Raw genomic sequence first — 13780 nt, 5'->3', positions numbered from 1 at the left:
TCCAGTGGTTAAGACTCCACGCTTCCAATGCAGGGGGCACAGGTTGGATCCCTGGTTGGGGAACTAAGATCCCACATGCTGTGCAGCCAAAAATAATAAAATAAAATGATATCAAATATTGACTCGCATGCACTGTGAATATGATCTCTGTGGCGGCAGAGCTGTTGGATTGGGCAGAAGATGACTGTTGATTGTTCGTGGTGGGGACTGAAGCAGGTCACTTCAGTTTTCAAAAAGAAACTGCATCTTCTCACATGCGCCTGTGTCACCCATTCCTTCCCCAGCCACGACTAGTGGACTGAGCAAGATGGATCACTGGCTGTGAAAGCCTGATTCCTCAGCACAGGGGAAGTGCTCCTATGGGCGCTGTCAGTCCTCTTTTGTGGGTGTCTCTTGGGTGGGTTTCTTTCACTGGGGAACAGGCCGAGGAAGATGGGAGGTTTTGGTTTCTATGGATACTGGGCTAGCTGGGATTTGCATAATGTATTTCAGAGACAGACAGTCTGGGGACACTGGGCCCAGGAGGAATGTAGAGGCACATGGAAACAGGTTGGAGGGTCTGGGTAGTCAGGCTCCATTTCAGCCGTCCTCTGGAGATGTGGGTCTGGGATCCTCCCCTACCTTCTGGAAAGCTGGCAACTTGGAGCCCCAAGGATCCAAGGATGTGGTGCGTGAATGGCGCCCCCTACAGGGCATGGCATGTACTGGGGGGGCTCAACAAATATTCCCGCTCTTTTGCTTCCCCTTTTATCTCAGCAATGGACTAAGAGGATCCATCAATAAATAGGTTTAGCGTGTGAATCCTCCCTTGTTTATTTACAAAGCATTCCACCATGCCCCTCGTTTTTCCCTTCTCCATTAATCGTATTTTTTATTTTTATTGTGGTAAAAATACACATAACATAAAAATTACAATCGCCTGGGACAACATTAAATGCACCAACATTCGAATTATAGGGGTCCCAGAAGAAGAAGAGAAAAAGAAAGGGACTAGGAAATATTTGAAGAGATTATAGTTGAAAACTTCCCTAATATGGGAAAGGAAATAATCAAGTCCAGGAGGCACAGAGAGTCCCATACAAGATAAATCCATGGAAAAAAATGCCAAGACACATATTAATCAAACTATCAAAAATTAAATACAAACAAAAAATATTAAAAGCAGCAAAGGAAAAACAACAAATAACATACAAAGGAATCCCCATAAGCTTAACAGCTGATCTTTCAGAGAAACTCTGCAAGCGAGAAGAGAGTGGCAGGACATATTTAAAGTGATGAAAGAGACAAACCTACAACAAAGATTACTCTACCCAGCAGGGATCTCATTCAGATTCGAAGGAGAAATTAAAACCTTTACAGACAAGCAAAAGCTAAGAGACTTCAGCACCACCAAACCAGCTTTACAACAAATGCTAAAGGAACTCCACTAGGCAGGAAACACAAGAGAAGGAAAAGACATACAATAACAAACCCAAAACAATTAAGAAAATTGTAATAGGAACATACATATCGATAACTACCTTAGATGTAAATGGATTAAATGCTCAAACCAAAAGACACCGACTGGTTGAATGGATACAAAAACAAGGCCTGTATATATGCTGTCTACAAGAGACCCACTTCACACCTAGGGACACACACAGACTGAAAGTGAGCGGATGGAAAAAGATATTCCATGCAAATGGAAATCAAAGGAAAGCTGGAGTAGCAATTCTCATATCAGACAAAGTAGACTTTAAAATAAAGACTATTACAAGAGACAAAGAAGGACACTACATAATGATCAAGGGATCAATCCAAGAAGATTGATATTTGTGCACCCAACATAGGAGCACTTCAATATATAAGGCAAATGCTAACAGCCATAAAAGGGGAATGGACAGTAACACAATCATAGTAGGAGACTTTAACACCCCACATTCACCAATGGACAGATCATCCAAAATGAAAATAAATGAGGAAACACAAGCTTTAAATGGTACATTAAACAAGATGGACTTAATTGATATTTATAGGACATTCCATCCAAAAACAACAGAATACACTTTCTTCTCAAGTGCTCATGGAACATTCTCCAGGATAGATCACATCTTGGGTCACAAATTAAGCCATGGTAAATTTAAGAAAATTGAAATCGTATCAAGTATCGTTTCCAACCACAATGCTATGAGACTAGATATCAATTACAGGAAAAAATGTGTAAAAAATACAAACACATGGAGGCTAAATAATACACTACTAAATAACGAAGAGATCACTGAAGAAATAAAAAATACCTAGAAACAAATGACAATGAAAACATGACGACCCAAAACCTATGGGATGCAGCAAAGCAGTTCTAAGAGGGAAGTTTATAGCAATACAATCCTACCTCAAGAAACAAGAAACATCTCAAATAAACAACCTAACCTTACACCTAAAGCAATTAGAGAAAGAAGAACAAAAAAAACCCCAAAGTTAGCAGAAGAAAAGAAATCATAAAGATCAGATCAGAAATAAATGAAAAAGAAATGAAGGAAACGATAGCAAAGATCAATAAAACTAAAAGCTGGTTCTCTGAAAAGGTAAACAAAATTGATAAACCATTAGCCAGACTCATCAAGAAAAAGGGAAAAGACTCAAATCCACAGAATTAGAAATGAAAAAGAAGTAACAAGTGACATTGCAGAAATACAAAGGCTCATGAGAGACTAGTACAAGCAACTATATGCCAACAAAATGGACAACCTGGAAGAAATGGACAAATTCTTAGAAAAGCACAGCCTTCCGAGACTGAACGTGGAAGAAATAGAAAATATAAACAGATCAACTACAAGCACTGAAATTGAAACTGTGATTTAAAATCCTCCAACATACAAAAGCCCAGGACCAGATGGCTTCACAGGTGAATTCTATCAAACATTTAGAGAAGAGCTAACACCTATCCTTCTCAAACTCTTCCAAAATATAACAGAGGGAGGAACACTCCCAAACTCATTCTATGAGGCCATCATCATCCTGATACCAAAACCAGACAAGAATGTAAGAAAGAAAGAAAACTACAGGCCAATATCACTGATAAACATAGATGCAAAAATCCTCAACAACTAGCAAACAGAATCTTACAGCACGTTAGAAGGATCATACACCATGATCAAGTGGGGTTTATCCCAGGAATGCAAGCATTCTTAAATATATGCAAATCAATCAATGTGATAAACCATATTAACAAATTGAAGAATAAAAACCATATGATCATATCAATAGATGCAGAAAAACCTTTTGAGAAAATTCAACACCCATTTTTATGATAAAAACCCTCCAGATAGTAGGCATAGAGGGAACTTACCTCAACATAATAAAGGCCATATATGACAAACTCAAGCCAACATTGTTCTCAATGGTGAAAAACTGAAAGCATTTCCTCTAAGATCAGGAACAAGACAAGGTTGTCCACTCTCACCACTATTATTCAACATAGTTTTGGAAGTTTTAGCCACAGCAATCAGAGAAGAAAAAGAAATAAAAGGAATCCAAATCGGAAAAGAAGAAGTAAAGCTGTCACTGTTTGCAGATGACATGATGATACTACACATAGAGAATCCTAAAGATGCTACCAGAAAACTACTAGAGCTAATCAATGAATTCGGTAAAGTAGCAGGATACAAAATTAATGAACAGAAATCTCTTACATTCCTATACACTAATGATGAAAAATCTGAAAAAAATTAAGGAAACACTCCCATTTACCATTGCAACAAAAGGAATAAAATACCTAGGAATAAACCTACCTAAGGAGACAAAAGACATGTATGCAGAAAACTATAAGACACTGATGAAAGAAATTAAAGATGATACAAACAGATGGAGAGATATACCATGTTCTTGGATTGGAAGAATCAACATTGTGAAAATGCCTATACTCCCCAAAGCAATCTACAGATCAAATGCAATCCCTATCAAACTACCAATGGCATTTTTCACAGAACTAGAACAAAAAATTTCACAATTTGTATGGAAACACAAAATACCCCCAATAGCCAAAGCAATCTTGAGAAAGAAAAACGGAGCTGGAGGAATCAGGCTTCTAGACTTCAGACTATACTACAAAGCTACAGTAACCAAGACAGTATGGTACTGGCACAAAAACAGAAATATAGATCAATGGACCAAGATAGAAAGCCCAGAGATAAACCCATGCACATATGGTCACCTTATTGTTGATAAAGGCGGCAAGAATATACAATGGAGAAAAGACAGTCTCTTCAATAAGTGGTGCTGGGAAAACTGGAGAGCTACATGTAAAAGAATGAACTTAGAACACTCCCTAAAACCATACACAAAAATAAACTCAAAATGGATTTGAGACCTAAATGTAAGATCAGACACATTAAAACTCTTAGAGGAAAACATAGGCAGAACACTCTGTGACATAAATTACAGCAAGATCCTTTTTGACCCACCTTCTAGGGAAATGGAAATAAAAACAAAAAGAAACAAATGGGACCTAATGAAACCTAAAAGCTTTTGCACAGCAAAGGAAAACATAAACAGGACAAAAAGACAACCCTCCGAATGGGAGAAAATATTTGCAAATGAAGCAACTGACAAAGGATTAATCTCCAAAATTTATAAGCAGCTCATGCAGCTCAATATCAAAAAAACAAGCAACCCAATCCAAAAATGGGCAGAAAACTTAATAGACTTTTCTCCAAACAAGATATACAGATGGCCAACAAACACATGAAAGGATGTTCATCATCACTAATCATTAGAGAAATGCAAATCAAAACTACAATGAGGTATCACCTCACACCAGTTAGAATGGGCATCATTAAAAAATCTACAAATAACAAATGCTGGAGAGGGTGTGGAGAAAAGGGAACCCTCTTGCACTGTTGGTGGGAATGTAAATTGATACAGCCACTATGGAGAACAGTATGGAGGTTCCTTAAAAAACTAAAAATAGAACTACCATACGACCCAGCAATCCCACTACTGGGCATATACCATGAGAAAAACATAATTCAAAAAGAGTCACGTACCACAATGTTCATTGCAGTTCTATTTACAATAGCCAGGACATGGAAGCAACCTAAGTGTCCATCAACAGATGAATGGATAAAGAAGATGTGGCACATATATACAATGGAATACTACTCAGCCATAAAAAGAAACGAAATTGAGTTATTTGTAGTGAGGTGGATGGACCTAGAATCTGTCATACAGAGTGAAGTAAGTCAGAAAGAAAAACAAATACTGTATGCTAACACATATATATGGCATCTAAAAAAAAAAAAAAGTGTTCCGAAGGAACTAGGGACAGGACAGGAATAAAGACGCAGACGTAGAGAATGGACTTGAGGACACGGGGAGTGGGAAGGGTAAGCTGGGACGAAGTGAGAGAGTAGCATTGACATATATACACTACTAAATGTAAACTAGATAGCTCGTGGGAAGCAACCACATAGCAAAGGGAGATCAGCTCGGTGCTTTGTGACCTCCTAGAGGGGTGGGATAGAGAGGGTGGGAGGGAGACGCAAGAGGGAGGAGATATGGGGATATATGTATATGTATAGCTGATTCACTTTGTTTTAAAGCAGAAACTAACACACCATTGTAAAGCAATTATACTCCAATAAAGATGTTTAAAAAATTACCATCTCACTTACTTTTAAGTGTACGGTTCGATAGTGTTAAGTGTATTCACATTGTTATGTTTTCTTCCTTATCTTAACCTCAGTGTTAATCGCAGTTATATTCTTCTATGTCCTTTCAGAAAATTATATTGTGCCCTGTCATTTTAATCCCCACTCTCATTTGTCCAACCTATGAGACAGATTCACCATGTCAGGAGACTTGTCCAATGGTCATGTGACTAATCTGTAGCAGAGCCAGACCTCAATCCCAGGTCCCCTGGAGTTACCATCCCCAAATCCCAAAACATCTCCTGGGGTTCCCAGCATCAAATGTGGCATAACTGAGGCAGTTCAGTTTGTGAGGCCTGAACTAAGGGATGGGGAGTGAGGATAAAGAGAAATGGGCATTAGATACACCGAAGGAGGTAAGATGGTCAGGAAGTGTCCTGGAGGAATATCCCAGGTGAGGAAAATCAGGAGTCTTATGGCTGCCAAGTTCCTGGCTCGAGTGATGTGCTGGTCACTGAGCTGTGAACCATAGGAGAGCAGGTGGCTTCAGTATTGTGTGTGGGGCACTGGGTGGAAGTATAGAGAAGGCTGCTGATACAGTTCTGTAGCCCAGGATCTGGATGGGGTGGGAAATACAGAGTCAGGAGTCGTCAGCAGAGTTGTCTCATTGGAGCTATTGGAGTCTGAGCTCTCGCGTGGAGAGTGTCTGGAATAGAAGGAGGGAGGGACAGAGTCCTGGGGGCGCTGACACACGTTAGAGGTGGGCCTGGGATTCCAGGTTCGAGACATGAGGGAACAGAGAAGCAGAAGCAGAACCAGGGCAAGGTAGTGTGGCAGAAGCAAACACAACATGTTAAAGGTAGAAGGGAGGGAGCAACAGCATCAAAAGGCCCAGAAAGTCAGGTAAAATGAAGATGGAAAATAATTCACCGACTCTAGTTTACTCCTGGGCCCTGGCACAGCTTCTCCCAATATTAGTGAAGACAAAAGAAAAGATGAAAACGCACGTCATCCACAAGAAGTGATGGGTGACCAACCTGTTGGCAGACATTAGGAGGAACGCCCCCCAGGGGAGCTGCAGTTATAGCACCCACTCAGACTTTGCCTCTTGAAATGCCCGCCCAGGAGACATCAGAAGCTACTTTGTCTTCCCCCATCTCTCCTCTGTCTGTATTGTGTGGACCAGATGCTACAGAGGTTCTGCTGTTGGTCCTTTGGGCTCTAATGAGGTAGAAAGCACAAAGTGGAATTTAAAGGGATATATCATACTGACAAAAGCATCAAAAAATATAAGGCAAGTTGTTGGACATACACTGCAATGTGGCTGTTGTAGTATTTGCCTACAAACCCAAGAAAATCAACTGAAAACAGAACTAATAAGAGATTCGGTAAAGTGAATCCAAATGACATTAGCTTATAAAAATCAACATTTTTATGTCAGCAATATCCAGCTAGAAAATATGATAGAAATAAGATTCCATTCACAAAATAAACTAAAATATAAAACTACCTTGAATTAAATTCTAAAACTGAACTAGAAAACTTTACCGAAATAAAAAAACAAAAATTCACTAGACTAAGCAACCATAGATCAAAATAACTAAGGTTTGATTTTGAAATTAGACAAAGTGATTTAAATTTAATTTGGGTTAACAAGAAAGGAAGATTAATCCAAATATTTGGGGGTAAAAAGTCTTTAAGATAATCCTATCACTAAGATTGCATCTGAAATCTTGGGACTAGAAATTATGTACAAAGGCTCCTGTTCATCACAGATTTAAAATAGGGAATAGTTGGAAATCATCTAAATATATAAGAATAGGGGTATAGTTACATTATTCCGTATGCTGCAAAACTATGAAGCCACTAAAAAACCAAAACAAAACCACTAAGAATATTTAAGGACATGAGGAAATGCTCACATGAGAAAAGCCAAAGGGAAGGGGGGCATGAACAAACTATAATCAGTGCATTTCCAAATTGGCAAATATATCATATTTTTGACGTGAACATCTGATATTGTTAACCATGGCTATCTTTGGATGATGCTTTTTACACAGGACTTGTTTTCTTCCTCCTCCACCTCCCTCATTCCTCTTCCTCCTTTGTTTTCTAAAAAGAGAAAGCATTACACTGAAAAATCAGAAATAAGTAACTTTAAGAAAATGAGAGTCTGTTAGATGCAGCTATTAGGTGGTTACTGGTGCCAGTGACGCCGGGTTTTATTTCCAGAACTATGAGTCTAGGAGGGGGACGCCTGAACAGACAAGGGAGAGGGGGCATCAACGCTGAACTGGGTCCTCACAGAGAAGATGAATGACAATATGCGATCAAACTGAAGCAGTCGCATTGACTTGTGAATCGTCTATTGTTTTCAGCCGTCTGCTAAAAACGCAAGCAGCTGAGGTGTCCGGAAAAAAAGTAGTGAAGCTCTGGACAGAGGGGCTGGGAGAGGAAGCCAGAGCCCTTCAAAGAGCTGCTGTGCAAGGGCCAGCACCACGGACTCACAGGAGACCCTAGGCTGGCGTGTGCCTGCAGAACAAGCCCCGTCAGGGCACTAGGTGGCGGGGGACGGGGGCGGGGGGGGCCTAGATCCGCAGGTCGGGTCCACAGTGCTCAGCGGGCCACGTCTAGGGTGGAAACGGCCAGCCACCAAGTGGGTCCAGAAGCCTCTTTAAAGCATCCGGGTCTTAAGGACGCTTCCTAAGCAGGGACGCTGCTGTTGGTTCCTGCTCCTGGCATGATGTCACCATCAGCCAATCTGAAGTCAGCAGTTCCTCCCAGGAGAAGGAGTTAATTAGGAATTAATTAACTCTTCCTAAACCATAGGGGCAGGCAAAAACAGTGCACGTCATCTTTTCTGGCTTCTCTTTGCCAGGAGAGTGAGCAGGTGGGGTTGGAAATAAACGGAAGACCAGATAGTGCCAGGTTTTGTAGATATAGGTATAGCTATGATTTTTTAACGTATAAAAGTAATGTATGTTCGTTCAGAAAACTGTAAAAAGAATCACTCGTATTCCACCACCTAGAGTTAATAATATTAAACATTTCAATGCAGTTTCTTCCTACATTTTTAAACTCACAAGGGAGAGATTTTTACTGAAATTAACTCACTATAATTTTTGTAGCATTTTTCATCCATTTACTGTGGATAATTAATAGTCTTCAAATGCGGTAGTACTTAATGGCTGCAAAACTTTTCAACTAAATGGGCATTCCGTAAGTGCCCCATTTTCCAGTATATAAATCAATGCTATCATTTTTACTGGCTGCAAGGAATTGTATTGTATGGATATATCACAATTTATTTTTAAAGTGCCCTGATCACGATCGAAAATAATACTGCAACGAACACCGTTATAGATACATTGTATATTTTGATATATACATTGTCCAATTAATTCCTTAGGATAAATTGCTGGAAGTGAAATTCCTGTGTCAAAGATTAAAATACATGTTCCCAAACTGCTTTACAGACAAGGTGCCAACAGTCCATGAGAGTGTTCAATTCTCAACATCCTAAACAAACATGGGTGTTTTCAATCTTTTACATCACTGGTAATCTAGTACAGAATGATAGGTAGCTCATGAATCTTTTTCAAAATTCATTTTCTCATTACTAGTGATGTTGACCATGTTTCCATGTATTCAATGGCCTCATATTTCTTTTCTGAGTTCTGTGTCTTCTTTGCCCATTTTTATATCAGGATGTTTGTTTTTTTCTAATCTATTTGCAACACCTTTAATCCAACTTGACACTGTTTTCTTGACTCCTATTTATTTATTTACTTATTGGCTGAGCCACATGGCATGCGGGATCTTAGTTACTTGACCAGGGATTAAACCTGCATCCTCTCCTGTGGAAGTACGGAATTTTAACCCCTGGACTGCCAGGGAAGCCCCTTGACTCTTTTTTAATAGATACATAAGTGGGTGTATGGTTTTCTTTTAATATGCTATTTTTTGTTGAGCTTTTGGTTCAGTGTTCAGTTACTTTTGTAGTATAATTGGACAGCTTTTCTATTTTTTTTCTGTGCCATGGAATAGTTTATGTGGTATGTTCCTGGAAAGTTTAAAGAACCAGAGTCATTATTGGAGGTAATTCTTTGACTACTTTTAAAATATTTTACATAATTATTAGTCAATTCAATTCAATTAATCTATGCTTTACTAAGTATTAAAATTTTTAATTATTTTTAGTTCAAAAAGTTAAAGCTACAATTAAAACTTTATTACAATATCTTTATTAATTTTAAAATTATGCTGTATAAAAATTAAATTAAGTTAAATTAAAAATTAAAAAAATATTTTTAATTAATAATATTCACTTGGGAACAAATGCAACTTCAAAAGGAAGACATTACAAGTTAAATTTCTCTCTCTTCTCTGCCCCCAACCATCTACTTCCTATTCCCATAAAAAACCATTATTACTGGTTTATTATGGATCTTTCCATAGATATACTAAAAACAGGCACATTGCTTTACTTTTTTTAACCACAGAATAGTCACAGACTGTAAGTATCTTTACCTTGCTTTTTAAAAACATAATACACTTTGAAGATTATATCTGATATATACACATAGAGGTGCTCCATTCTTTTTTTTTTTTTTTTTTTTTCGGTACACGGGGCTCTCACTGTTGAGGCCTCTCCCGTTGCGGAGCACAGGCTCCGGACGCGCAGGCTCAGCGGCCACGGCTCACGGGCCCAGCCGCTCCGCAGCATGTGGGATCTTCCCGGACCGGGGCACGAACCCATGTCCCCTGCATCGGTAGACGGACTCTCAACCATTGCGCCACCAGGGAAGCCCACTCCATTCTTTTTAAAAGCTGTGTGGTCTCATTGTATGAAACTTATAATTTACTTAGCCACCTCAATTTTGAGAGAAATTAAGGTTATCGCTAATATTTGATATTACAAATTATGCTACAATAACTACCCTTACACATAACTATCAAATCTGTGAGTTTTTTCCTTTTATTAAGCAAGATTAGCTCTTCTGTAATAATTAGTGTGACGGATAAGCTTAACTTAATCCTGTCATCAAATTAATATTATGAATTCTGTTTTTACATTCTGAATTTTTTTTTATACAGCAGGTTCTTACTAGTCATCAATTTTATACACATCAGTGTATACATGTCAAGCCCAATCGCCCAATTCAGCACACCACCATCCCCACACCCCTGTGGTTTTCCCCACTTGGTGTCCATACATTTGTTCTCTACATCTGTGTCTCAACTTCTGCCCTGCAAACCGGTTCATCTGTACCATTTTTCTAGGTTCCACATACATGTGTTAATATACGATATTTGTTTTTCTCTTTCTGACTTACTTCACTCTGTATGACAGTCTGTAGATCCATCCACGTCTCAACAAATTACTCAACTTCATTCCTTTTAAGGCTGAATAATATTCCATTGTATATATGCACCACAACTTCGTTATCCATTCATCTGTCGATGGGCATTTAGGTTGCTTCCATGACCTGGCTATTGTAAATAGTGCTGCAATGAACATTGGGTGCATGTCTTTTTGAATTCTGGTTTTCTCTGGGTATATGCCCAGTAGTGGGATTGCTAGATCATATATGGTAATTCTATTTTTAGTTTTTTAAGGAACCTCCATACTGTTCTCCATAGTGGCTGTATCAATTTACATTCCCACCAACAGTGCAAGAGGGTTCCCTTTTCTCCACCCTCTCCAGCATTTGTTGTTTGTAGATTTTCTGATGATGCCCATTCTAACTGGTGTGAGGTGATACCTCATTGTAGTTTTGATTTGCATTTCTCTAATAATTAGTGATGTTGAGCAGCTTTTCATGTGCTTCTTCGCCATCTGTATGTCTTCTTTGGAGAAATGTCTATTTAGGTCTTCTGCCCATTTTTGGATTGGGTTGTTTGTTTTTTTAATATTGAGCTACATGAGCTGTTTATATATTTTGGAGATTAATCCTTTGTCCGTTGATTCGTTTGCAAATATTTTCTCCCATTCGGAGGGTTGTCTTTTCGTCTTGTTTATGGTTTCCTTTGCTGTGCAAAAGCTTTGAAGTTTCATTAGGTCCCATTTGTTTATTTTCGTTTTTATTTCCGTTACTCTAGGAGGTGAATCAAAAAAGATCTTGCTGTGGTCTATGTAAAAGAGTGTTCTTCCTATGTTTTCCTCTAAGAGTTTTATTGTGTCCGGTCTTACATTTAGGTCTCAAATCCATTTTGAGTTTATTTTTGTGTATGGTGTTAGGGAGTGTTCAAATTTCATTCTTTTACATGTAGCTCTCCAGTTTTCCCAGCACCACTTATTGAAGAGACTGTCTTCTCTCCATTGTATATCTTTGCCTCCTTTGTCATAGATTAGTTGACCATAGGTGTGTGGGTTTATCTCCGGGCTTTCTATCTTGTTTCATTGATCTATGTTTCTCTTTTTGTGCCAGTACCATATTGTCTTGATTACTAGGAGTCTGATTCCTCCAGCTCTGTTTTTTTCCCTCAAGACTGCTTTGGCTATTTGGGGTCTTTTGTGTCTACATACAAATTTTAAGATTATTTGTTCTAGTTCTGTAAAAAATGCCATTGGTAATTTGGTAGGGATTGCATTGAATCTGTAGATTGCTTTGGGTAGTACAGTCATTTTCACAATATTGATTCTTCCAATCCAAGAACATGGTATATCTCTCCATCTGTTGGTATCATCTTTAATTTCTTTCATCAGTGTCTTATAGTTTTCTGCATACAGGTCTTTTGTCTCCTTAGATAGGTTTATTCCTAGGTATTTTATTCTTTTTGTTGCAGTGGTAAATGGGAGTGTTTCCTTAATTTCTCTTTCAGATTTTTCATCATTAGTGTATAGGAATGCAAGAGATTTCTGTGCATTAATTTTGTATCCTGCAACATTACCAAATTCATTGATTAGCTCTAGTAGTTTTCCGGTGGCATTTTTAGGATACTCTATGTATAGTATCATGCCATCTGCAAACAGTGACAGTTTTACTTCTTCTTTTCCAGTTTGTATTCCTTTTATTTCTTTTTCTTCTCTGATTGCCGTGGCTAGGACTTCCAAAGCTATGTTGAGTAATAGTGGTGAGAGTGGACAACCTTGTCTTGTTCCTGATCTTAGAGGAAATGCTTTCCATTTTTCACCATTGAGAATGATGTTTGCTGTGGGTTTGTCATATATGGCCTTTATTATGTTGAGGTAGGTTCCCTCTATGCCCACTTTCTGGAGAGTTTTTACCATAAATGGGTGTTGAATTTTGTCACAAGATTTTCCTGCATCTATTGAGATGATCATTTGGTTTTTATTCTTCAGTTTGTTACTATGGTGTATCACATTGATTGATTTGCATATATTGAAGAATCCTTGCAACTCTGGGATAAATTCCACTTGATCATTGTGTATGATCCTTTTAATGTGTTGTTGGATTCTGTTTGCTAGTATTTTGTTGAGGATTTTTGCATCTATATTCATCAGTGATATTGGTCTGTAATTTTCTTTTTTTGTAGTATCATTGTCTGGTTTTGGTATCAGGGTGATGGTGGCCTCAGAATGAGTTTGGGAGTGTTCCTTCCTCTGCAATTTTTTGGAAGAGTTTGAGAAGGATGGGTGTTAGCTCTTCTCTAAATGTTTGATAGAATTCACCTGTGAAGCCATCTGGTCCTGGGCTTTTGTTTGTTGGAAGATTTTTTTCTTTTTCTTTCCTTTGCGGTACGCGGGCCTGACACCCTGTATTCAAAGCATCACTTCTTAGCTCTGAGCTCTGATACCAGCCAGAGGAGGTATCTCTCTGGGGGGTTCAGCCCCCTTCTCCCTGGAATTCTGCCTTGGGGAAGGAGATAGCTCTAGTGCTAGAGGCCAAGATATGCAGAAGGCAAATATTCTTCTCATTCCCAGCATTTCTCTTTTTTCGCCTATCCTGATTCAAGCGTTTTGCCATTGGCAATCACCTATTTTTCAAAGACATTTTTGCAGTGAGCACAATATTGCTCTTTTACTGTGAGTCACTAACCCTGGTGGGGTACCCATGTGGGATGTCTGCTCCTGTCTCCATGATGTCCCACTCTGAGAACAGAACCCTTACTTCCTGCAGATTCACACTATGCAGCCCAGCCCCTGGCCCAATTCTTGACATCAGACACGCACACCTTAGTGAAATTGG

This window comes from Delphinus delphis, chromosome 6 (genome assembly GCF_949987515.2).
Source record: "Delphinus delphis chromosome 6, mDelDel1.2, whole genome shotgun sequence".
Taxonomy (NCBI): domain Eukaryota; kingdom Metazoa; phylum Chordata; class Mammalia; order Artiodactyla; family Delphinidae; genus Delphinus; species Delphinus delphis.
This window is presented reverse-complemented; position numbering follows the sequence as displayed.